This window comes from Canis lupus, chromosome 18 (genome assembly GCF_011100685.1).
Source record: "Canis lupus familiaris isolate Mischka breed German Shepherd chromosome 18, alternate assembly UU_Cfam_GSD_1.0, whole genome shotgun sequence".
Lineage (NCBI taxonomy): Eukaryota > Metazoa > Chordata > Mammalia > Carnivora > Canidae > Canis > Canis lupus.
The window spans coordinates 32630531-32639220 of record NC_049239.1 but is presented as its reverse complement, the minus strand read 5'-3'; the positions used below and the strand labels follow the sequence as shown (position 1 = coordinate 32639220).

General features: G+C 53.7%; 1 long non-coding RNA gene across 1 annotated transcript; it reads left to right on the top strand.

Annotated features, from left to right (window-relative positions):
* Nucleotides 1–3914: 3914 nt before the first annotated feature.
* Nucleotides 3915–8457, top strand: LOC102153006. Its single transcript, XR_005373355.1, has 6 exons — nt 3915–4298; nt 4519–4600; nt 4718–4822; nt 5547–5776; nt 6547–6879; nt 7463–8457. It is a non-coding gene; the product is annotated as an uncharacterized LOC102153006 (long non-coding RNA).
* Nucleotides 8458–8690: the final 233 nt, after the last annotated feature.

Genomic DNA, 8690 nt, shown 5'->3' with positions numbered 1-8690 from the left:
AACAGCTGAGACCCTTCCCCAGGAAACAAATAAGGTGTGGCGGTCACCCATCCCCTCGGCCCACTCAGCTCCGAACTCACAACAAAGTCTAAATTCAGCAAAAGTATTGAGGTCCCCCACCCCACACCCCGCGCCCGGGAGAAACCAGAATGAAAAAACCAAAACCCCCATTCATAAAAACGTACTTTTCTCCCTTGTGAGGCATAAACACAACTGGCATCAGATGACACGACGCAGCGGACTGTGTGCGTGTCCCTGGGACAGGGAAGGTTCTCTGGAGGGTAGACCTGCCGGGGCTGGGATGCAGTTACGGGGAGAAACTGTTCACATCGGGAACCGCTTAACCCCAGCGTGGACTCTCCAGGAGAGAGCAGAGTGTGGTCTTTGGAAGCTGAGATGAGCTTCCCCTGGATACTGGGTTTCAGAAGCAGACAACTCGGTCCCGGGACCGGCCCTGCCCTTATCGGGCTTCGAGGGATTAAAGGAGCAGCGGACCGACCCACAGGCTCGGGGCAGCTGCCAGCCTGCCCGCAGCGGTTGTCGTGGTGCCGCCTTGCGTCCCGTCCTCAGCACCCCCAACCCCGGCCTCCAGCCCCCTCCCGAGGCTCCTGCGCGGCCCTCGCCCCACACCCGCCCACTGATGCTGTCAGCCCCGGTGTGGGAGTGTCTGGTGATGCGCAGCAGTTTGTCCCCACGGCCACTGACTTCGAGGCCTGGCGGGTTCCGTGTGTCCACTGCCGCGCACGATGCTGACGAATTGCCCGCCGCCAACTAGGTGTGCAACAGGTGCCTGCGGGCCCGCCGCCTGATGGCATCGGTCCCCGGGGTGGTCTGAGCTCCCCCGGGAACCCCCTCGGCTACACCTGCGCCCCGTCCCCAGGGCCCCAGCACGAGGCACCTGCTCCGTCCGGAGAAGGGGGATGAGAGCCGGGGATCCCAGCCGCTGTCCCCGCCGGGCCATGGGCGAGCTGGGCAGCGTTTGGCAGGTCGGCTCCCCGTCGGGGTGCTCCCAAGGTGAGGGGTGGGGGCAGCCGGGGGGGAGGGCCTTGCTCCCCCACCCACACCCCGCACCCAGAACCAAAAGCCCTGACCCCCTTTTATGGAAAAGGCCGTCCAGGGGCCGTCTGCTCTCATTCCAGCACCCCCTCCTGGGGGGTCCCCACCCCACCCACTTCCTAATGGCTTGCCAAGTGTCTCCTCCAACTCCTCGCAACTGTCTCCCTGAAGGGAGCTCACTACCGCGTGTGTGAGGTCTTTACACCCCGTCCACGGAGCGGCCCTGCGTCACACGTGGTGGGCGTATGTGCGTGCGCGTGTATCGACCGGCTGGTGGTTGAGTTGTGACCCTGTCCCTTGTGTAGAAAGTATGGGCAGCCCAGGTGGCCCGGCGATTTAGTGCCGCCTTCGGCCCAGGTCATGACCCCGGGGCCCTGGGATTGAGTCCAACGTCGGGCTCCATACAGGCTTCTCCCTCTGCCTCTCTCTCTCTCTCTCTCTCTCTCTTTCTTTCTCTCTCTCTCTCTCTCTCCCCCTCTCTCTGTATCTCTCATAAATAAATAAAATCTTTAAAAAAAAAAGAAAGAAAGAAAGTGTGCACGACCCCCCCTGGGTGGCCTGGTGCAGAGTTCATGCCCTTCTGAGGAAGGAGGAGACGCAGGTGGTATTTTCCTGGGAGATTAGTGGACGCACCGGATGCAACCAGGGTGTGGGGCAGTGGTAAGGCACAAATATCCCCACTTGCCGGGACAGCTGTCCTCCCTCCGCCTCCTCCCCCTCGCCCCTCACTTTTGCCCACGGGGGCCCCGGCTCTCCAGTGACAAGGGCGCAGCATCCAGAGGAGCTCGTGGACACGAGCGTGCCCGGGGGGAGCTACGACCCGCGGGGTCCCCAGTTCTCATGACGACATCTCACATTTATGCAGGGACTCCGATTCTAGGAATGTGCCACCTGTGGCCTCGATCGGGTCGACCCACCATCCCCTTTCACTTACCGTTGGCCTGACCTAGCGGAACACCGACAGCCGGGTAATTTAGTTGGGAAAGAGCCACTCCAATCAGCGGCTTGGCAGAGGTTAAATTAGAACAACGACAAAATTGGTGGAATTATGCACCTAAGAAAGAGGTTTTATACGCATAGCTGGAGTGAATTGCTCTTGTGACCTTGAGCTTAAGGTCCTTGTATCGCCACCAAATTCAAAGACGTGTCAATGAAGACTCACGATGGTGACACTTCCAACAATTGACTTTTTTCCCATTGACTTTTTTCCCCATGGACAAGTTCGCTACACCTTTTGCTCAAGCTTTCTCTTCCTGAAACGGAGGTGGGTTCTCTTTTGAGTGAAACAGTGGATCAGAAAACCTGGGTCTGGCACGTATTAAGTCACTTTGCTTATTTATTTATTTGAGAGAGAGAGAGCACAAGCAGGAGGGGCGGGGGAGAGAGAGATAATCCCAAGCAGACCCCAAGCTGAGCACAGAACCCCACCTCAGGACCCTGCGATCACGGCCTGAGCCAAAACCAAGAGTCACATGCTTAACCGACTGCACTGCCCAGGAGCCCCTAAGTCACTTTAAATGAGTAACTTATATGCCCTGTATCTCCGTTTCCCCCTCTCTAAAAGGGGGTGATACTAGAGCCTGCCATACTGGTTGGTGAGATGCTCAAAGAAGATAACGATCGGTAAGCGCTTAATGCAGTGCCTGGCACATAGTGAGCCCTCAAGGAGAACTAGTCATCATCAATATTAGCACTATTATAAGTATGAGAAAAACAGTCTTTGAAGGGAAATTTGGTGGTATCCAATCCCATTTCTGGAAACATCTGTAGCAAAGAAATATGACACATATACAAAGCTGTTTGCATAAGAATGTTCACGTAGCATTGTTTCTAACCCCAAAAAATGTGGTAATGAGTTAAGTATCCATCAACACGGTAACAGCTGAGCATCTTCCATCCACGTAGAGGAACACTCTGCAGAAAACTGAGGGTGGGTTTCTCACTGGCCGCTCAATGCTGCCAACAGTACTTTCGAAAATCACCAAGTCCTCTGTGTTTAGATTGCCAATCACAGCTTTCCTGCCTGCAATCATGGAACATTCTCAGGATGCTAATGAGATGATGATTTTGTTTTACTGGGAAGAGTGGATTTGCATCACTCAAGCCAAACTGAAAAGGCACAAGCCCTGAAGAGGTAGGGGTTGAAGGGCGCGGCTGAAAGATACCCTTATTCCCAGGGCAACCCCATCTTCTTCCTGTGACCTTCCAGTCATGGGGTCACAAGGGTGGACCAAGTGAGGGAAGGCCCTGACGTTTGACCACTGGAAACCCTCCTTGGAGCTTTCTGGCATGAGAAGAAGAGTCCATCTGCTCCACCATGTTAAAGCAGAGAAAGTGGAATGACTGTCCCCATCCCTCATGGCCCCCCACTCCACCCCTTGCATTGCTCCCTGAGTTAACCTGTCTGCTGCAACCCAGAACACCAGGTTGGGGGTTGAGCCGGTGCTTCGGCCACGTGGCCACTCCAACCTCTGCTCCTCCAAAATGGGTCCCTCAGTCCTGCTCTGTTTCTACCAGCCAGGAACACTACTAGCGAGTCAAGATCCTCTTCCTCAAAACAAGAGCTGTGCTCTCTTCATTGGAGGTTCTTGTTTCGTTTGGGTTTCCTCTGTCTCTCCCGGGCCTGCTCTGTGCATCCTTCACCCTAGAATTTTCCCTGCAGAGGCAGACCCCATTCTAGTTCAGTTTCATGAAAAGACAGGCGAGAGCTCAGACCACGAGAAGGAAAAGTAGCTCTAGGGATCCCTGGGTGGCGCAGCGGTTTGGCGCCTGCCTTTGGCCCAGGGCGCGATCCTGGAGATCCGGGATCGAATCCCACGTCAGGCTCCCGGTGCATGGAGCCTGCTTCTCCCTCTGCCTGTGTCTCTGCCTCTCTCTCTCTCTCTGTGTGACTATCATAAATAAATAAATAAAAATTAAAAAAAAAGAAAATATGGAATTTAAAAAAAAAAAAGAAAAGAAAAGTAGCTCTAGACACTCCACGTAGCTGCGGATTCCACCTCCTATCATGGTGCTCCCGTTACATATGTCCTTGAGCACTCCATTTTGACCTTGACCCTTCACAGTCCTTCCTTGAAGGAGGTTAGAACACACAACCAACAATGGGTTTGAAGGTGAACAATGCTTCCTTCCACAGGCTGTTAGCAATGAAGGGCCGAGACCTGATGGGACAGGCTCAAGCTCTGGACTGCCCCGACGGGCGGCTGTGATCCCCGGTTGCACAAGAGCCACTGTTCTCCATCGTAAGTCAAGTTCGGCCTTTCTTCTTGCTCCCATTTCAGCACGCATCTTGGTGAAGAGTGACACCTAGAAATAAATTAAGGCAACGCCGAATCCCTGGCCTCCCCGCTCTCTTGCCGGGTAGCTAATGTCCCCCCCATTAACAGGAACCAGACTGTGCTTGCCCATGCAGTGCCCGACGGGGCCAGCAGGGGTCTGACATTCGTTGCTTTTAACCCACAGGGGCCGACTCGGTGGTGATGCTACGGGAAGGAAATCGGATTGAGACACTAACAGCCATGGTTTGAGATAGCAGACCTCTTAGGTATAAATAGCGCATCCATTTCTGTAGTCAGGCCATAAACGTTCATCCCACAGGGCATTGATTTTTCCTTATCCACAATGAAGTGCCTGATTTAATCCGGTTTTCCTGTTTACCCAGAAAAGACATTCATAAAGGGAGCGACCTTAATCCAGGAACTTAGACCATCCAGATTTCCTTCTGAAGCAATCCACAAATTGCTGTTCAGCCCCTAAAGAAGATGCGGTGAGGCCCAGAGTTGTTGTTAATCAACACGTACCCAAAAGAGGCAAATTAAATGCCCCCCAGTTCATAGACGCCGTTGTAAAAGAAAAACACGTGTTTAGTATTTCTGGATCATCTTTAAGTTTGGTATTTCGAACCACAGGTCTTTACGATTTTCTTGAATACATTTTTATTGTGGATGATTGGTTATGATAATTATTCGTTACGATAGTTATTAAATACCTAAGAGAAAGTGTTCTGCTTTCCAGTTTTCAAAGCCTTTTCACACATTACTTCATCCGGTCCTTTATTAGAAGAGAGAAATTATTAGTCTCATTTTATAGCCAATGAAATTGAGGCTCAGAAAGGGGAAGAAGAGTTGCCTGAGATCACACAGCTAGTAGTAGCAGAGCTGGCAATTTTTCATGCCAGAGCATCAAAGTGCATGTATATTAAAGGACTTTCACATATGCAAACATTTATATAATGCAACCCTATTATGAATTGTCCTTTTTTCAGCAATTAACCTAATTTTACTTATTAGTGTCTATTTATATCTTGTTGCTATGCCGGAAAGTAATAATACTGTAATTTCCTTACATTATGGGCCGCGTGCTTTTCATTAAGCTGCACGTCCCCTCCGTCCACGTAGTCCTGTTCTGTGTTCTGCTCTCAGATGAGGTGGCAGGAAGTGGCAAGGATCCAGTCTTGCGCGAGATTCACAAAACCTCCCTTTTTCCTGCAGGCCACCTCTTCCCGACAGAGGGGAGCCCACATTTGTAACCATCACTGCAGCCCGAGGGGCTAGGACCTGTCTCCTAGGACCAGCTGAGGACAAGCACGGAATGCCTCGCTGGCCGCACGGACTCAGCCACGCGGAGCTGGCGGTGGCCTCTGTCCCCAGGTCACCTGGCCCACCGCGGTCACAGCCCCCTGGGGCGCCAACCACAGGACGCCTCCCGGTGGCGCAAAGGGGTAAGACCCTAAAACTGTTCCCACCAGGAGCTTGTGAGGACTAAAGGGGATGGGCTGTGACGCCCTGGAGGAGAGAGGAGGGGAAAAAGGTCACAAAATCCAGATTTTTTAAAAAAGATTTTATTTATTTATTCATGAGAGACACACACACACAGAGAGAGAGAGAGAGAGAGAGAGAGAGAGAGGCAGAGACACAAGCAGAGGGAGAAGTAGGCTCCATGCAGGGAGCCCAACCTGGGACGTGATCCCAGGTCTCCAGGATCACGCCCTGGGCTGAAGGTGGCGCTAAACAACTGAGCCACCTGGGTGTCCCACAAACTCCAGATTTTAAAGAACTTTATAGACAACGTTGTGATTTTGGTACCAACCACTCTGAGCTGCTCGGGTTCTCTCAGAATCTTGCTTTGTTTTCTCTCCTCCCTTTTCTTTTGAGGTTTAGTGACCCAGGCCCATCGAGGAAAGGGACCTTGAGCCCTGGGATCTGTGACCTCCTTGGCCACCTTAGACCCTACTCTGCACGTGCATTCTGCAAAGCGTTGCTGAACCCCGCGCTTGGGGTCGTGCACCCCACAGCGGCTCTCCTGCTGCTCCTGCAGGTGCAGCCTGGCCACCCCCACCCCCACCCGCACCCCACCACCACCCTGTTCTGATTGGCCTAAGGGCAGTCCCGCCCCTCTGCTAGTGAGTGGTTCTGACCGAGCATGTGGGGGCTTCTGGAGGTCTCCCCACGCACACAAGAAAGCCGCAAGGTGGGGTCTCTTTTCTTCCAGCCAGTGCCGCCTGGATGTGAGCCCCACTCCTGCGCCGGAAGCAGACGCAGGGGTGCAGGCGAAGGCCACGTGGCTTGGGACTCGCTATGACTTGCCCGAGGGCGCTCTGACCAAGCACCCCAAAGCTCCCAGCAGCCCTGCTCAAAGCCTGCACCAGGCCTCTCTGCGAATGAGGAAACCGAGGCCGAGGGCACAGAGCGGTACTTAAAATCAGGCGGAGAGAGCCAGAGTCCACCCCAGCCCAGATCCACCTGCCGCCAGCCCTGTCTACCTTCCGCACCCCGCCCGCCGCTCATCCAGAGGGGAGGGAGTCAGAACAGCCCCTCGGCGCAGGTGAGATGGGGACTGACGCACCCCCCCCCCCCCCCCCCCCCCCCGCACCTCTCCCTCTGCTCAGAATGCCCGGCCGTGCTCCACCAGGGAAGGTCTCCAGTCCTCCAAGGGCACCTCTGGGTTGATCCCCAGTTCTGCTGTGAAGGCACCACCCCTCGTCCGGCCCATGCCAAGCTCCCCGCAGCTGACGTCTCTCTTCTCCACCTGTGCCCAGGGGGTGGCAGTTCCCCAAGGTTGTGTCTTTCTTTGGGTTTTGACTTACCAGCGTTTAACTCTTGCTGCCCACCCTCAGGTCTCCGTATGTCCAGGAGTGAGGTCTGACCTTAGGGGGTGTCCCTCCTGCAGGCCCCGCACTGGCTCCCTGTCCCCTGTGCCCTGTGAGCCCAAGAGGCCCTTCCCCTGCGCCATAGGTGCTAGTTTCCACCCTCTGGGCCTCTGCTCAGCCATCGCCTCTGCCTACAGTGCTCTCCCTTTCTTCCTTTCTACCCAGTGGTATATTAAGTTCTGTCTTTTGTCTCCTTTAATCACCTGGGGACTCAGCGAGGGAAAGATGCTAGTCAATCTCATCTTTATGTCCCCACAGCACCTAACGCGGGACCTGACACGTAGATATTCAATAAATGTTCGTGAAACGAATGACTTCTGCTCCGACGCGAGAAGCTCGCAGGTACCCCATATTAGCAGGACCTACGACAAAACCTCCTTTGGCCTGCATCTCCCAAGGAGGTAGTATTGTGCAGGCAACGTGGTCTCATACTTTTTGAAGCTATTTAAATGACTATCAGTCTCTCTCATGTATTTTTTTATTTTAATTTTTATTTTTTTTCATGTTTTTTTTTTTTAACATTTATTGATTTATTTGGGAGAGAGTGTGTGCAAGAGGGGAGAGCGGCAGGGGGGGAGGGAATCCTGGAGGAGACCTCTTGCTGAGGACGGAGCCTGATGCGGGGCTCCATCCTACGACCCCGGAGACCACAACCCAGGCTGAAACCCAGAGTCAGACACGCGATGGAATGAGCTACCCAGGCGCCCCCTCTCTCATGCATTTTAAATAACACTTCATATTTGGCTCTTTCCCCCAGGCAGTGTGGCAAAGCCTAACCTGCAGCACTGATAAACCCAGGGTGTGCACACGTGCAGTAACACCCCCCCATACACGCACCAGGCAGGGCTGGAGAAGTGGGGGTACAGGCTGGGGGAGGGTGGCTGGAATGCACAGACACCTCCAAGACCTTGTCGCACTTAACATCCTTGACCTTCTGTCCCCACCAGATGTTAGTAGCGAGGAAAGGAGACCCTGAAGTTTGGCTCACTCTCCCCGCCTTGCTGCCAACAACCAATAGTAGGAAGCCGGGAATACTCAAGGCACAGGAGGATCGAACAAAGCTCTCACCCGACGTCTTTCCTCCCCTGCCAGCTCTGAGTTATAATCATAGGAAACGATTCGATGCTTTAAGAAAGTCCCCTGGGAGGGCGCGTTCCTAGAGTCCCGGGATTGAGTCCCACATCAGGCTCCCTGCATGGAGCCTGCTTCTCCCTCTGCCTGTGTCTCTGCCTCTCTCTCTCTCTCTCTCTCTCTCTCTCTCTCTCTGTCATGAATAAATAAATAAAATCTTTTTTTTAAAAAAAAAGAAAGAAAATCCCCTGGGAGAGACCCTGTCACCTAATGGCTAAAAAGCACAGCCACTGGCGAGAAAGAGACCTGAGGTCAAGCACAAGCCCTACCACTTTCGGCAGAGGGTCGTCTCTTCCTTTGGCCCTGAGGGTGGAACCCTTGTGAACGGGACTAGTGCCCTCCTGGGAGACCCGGT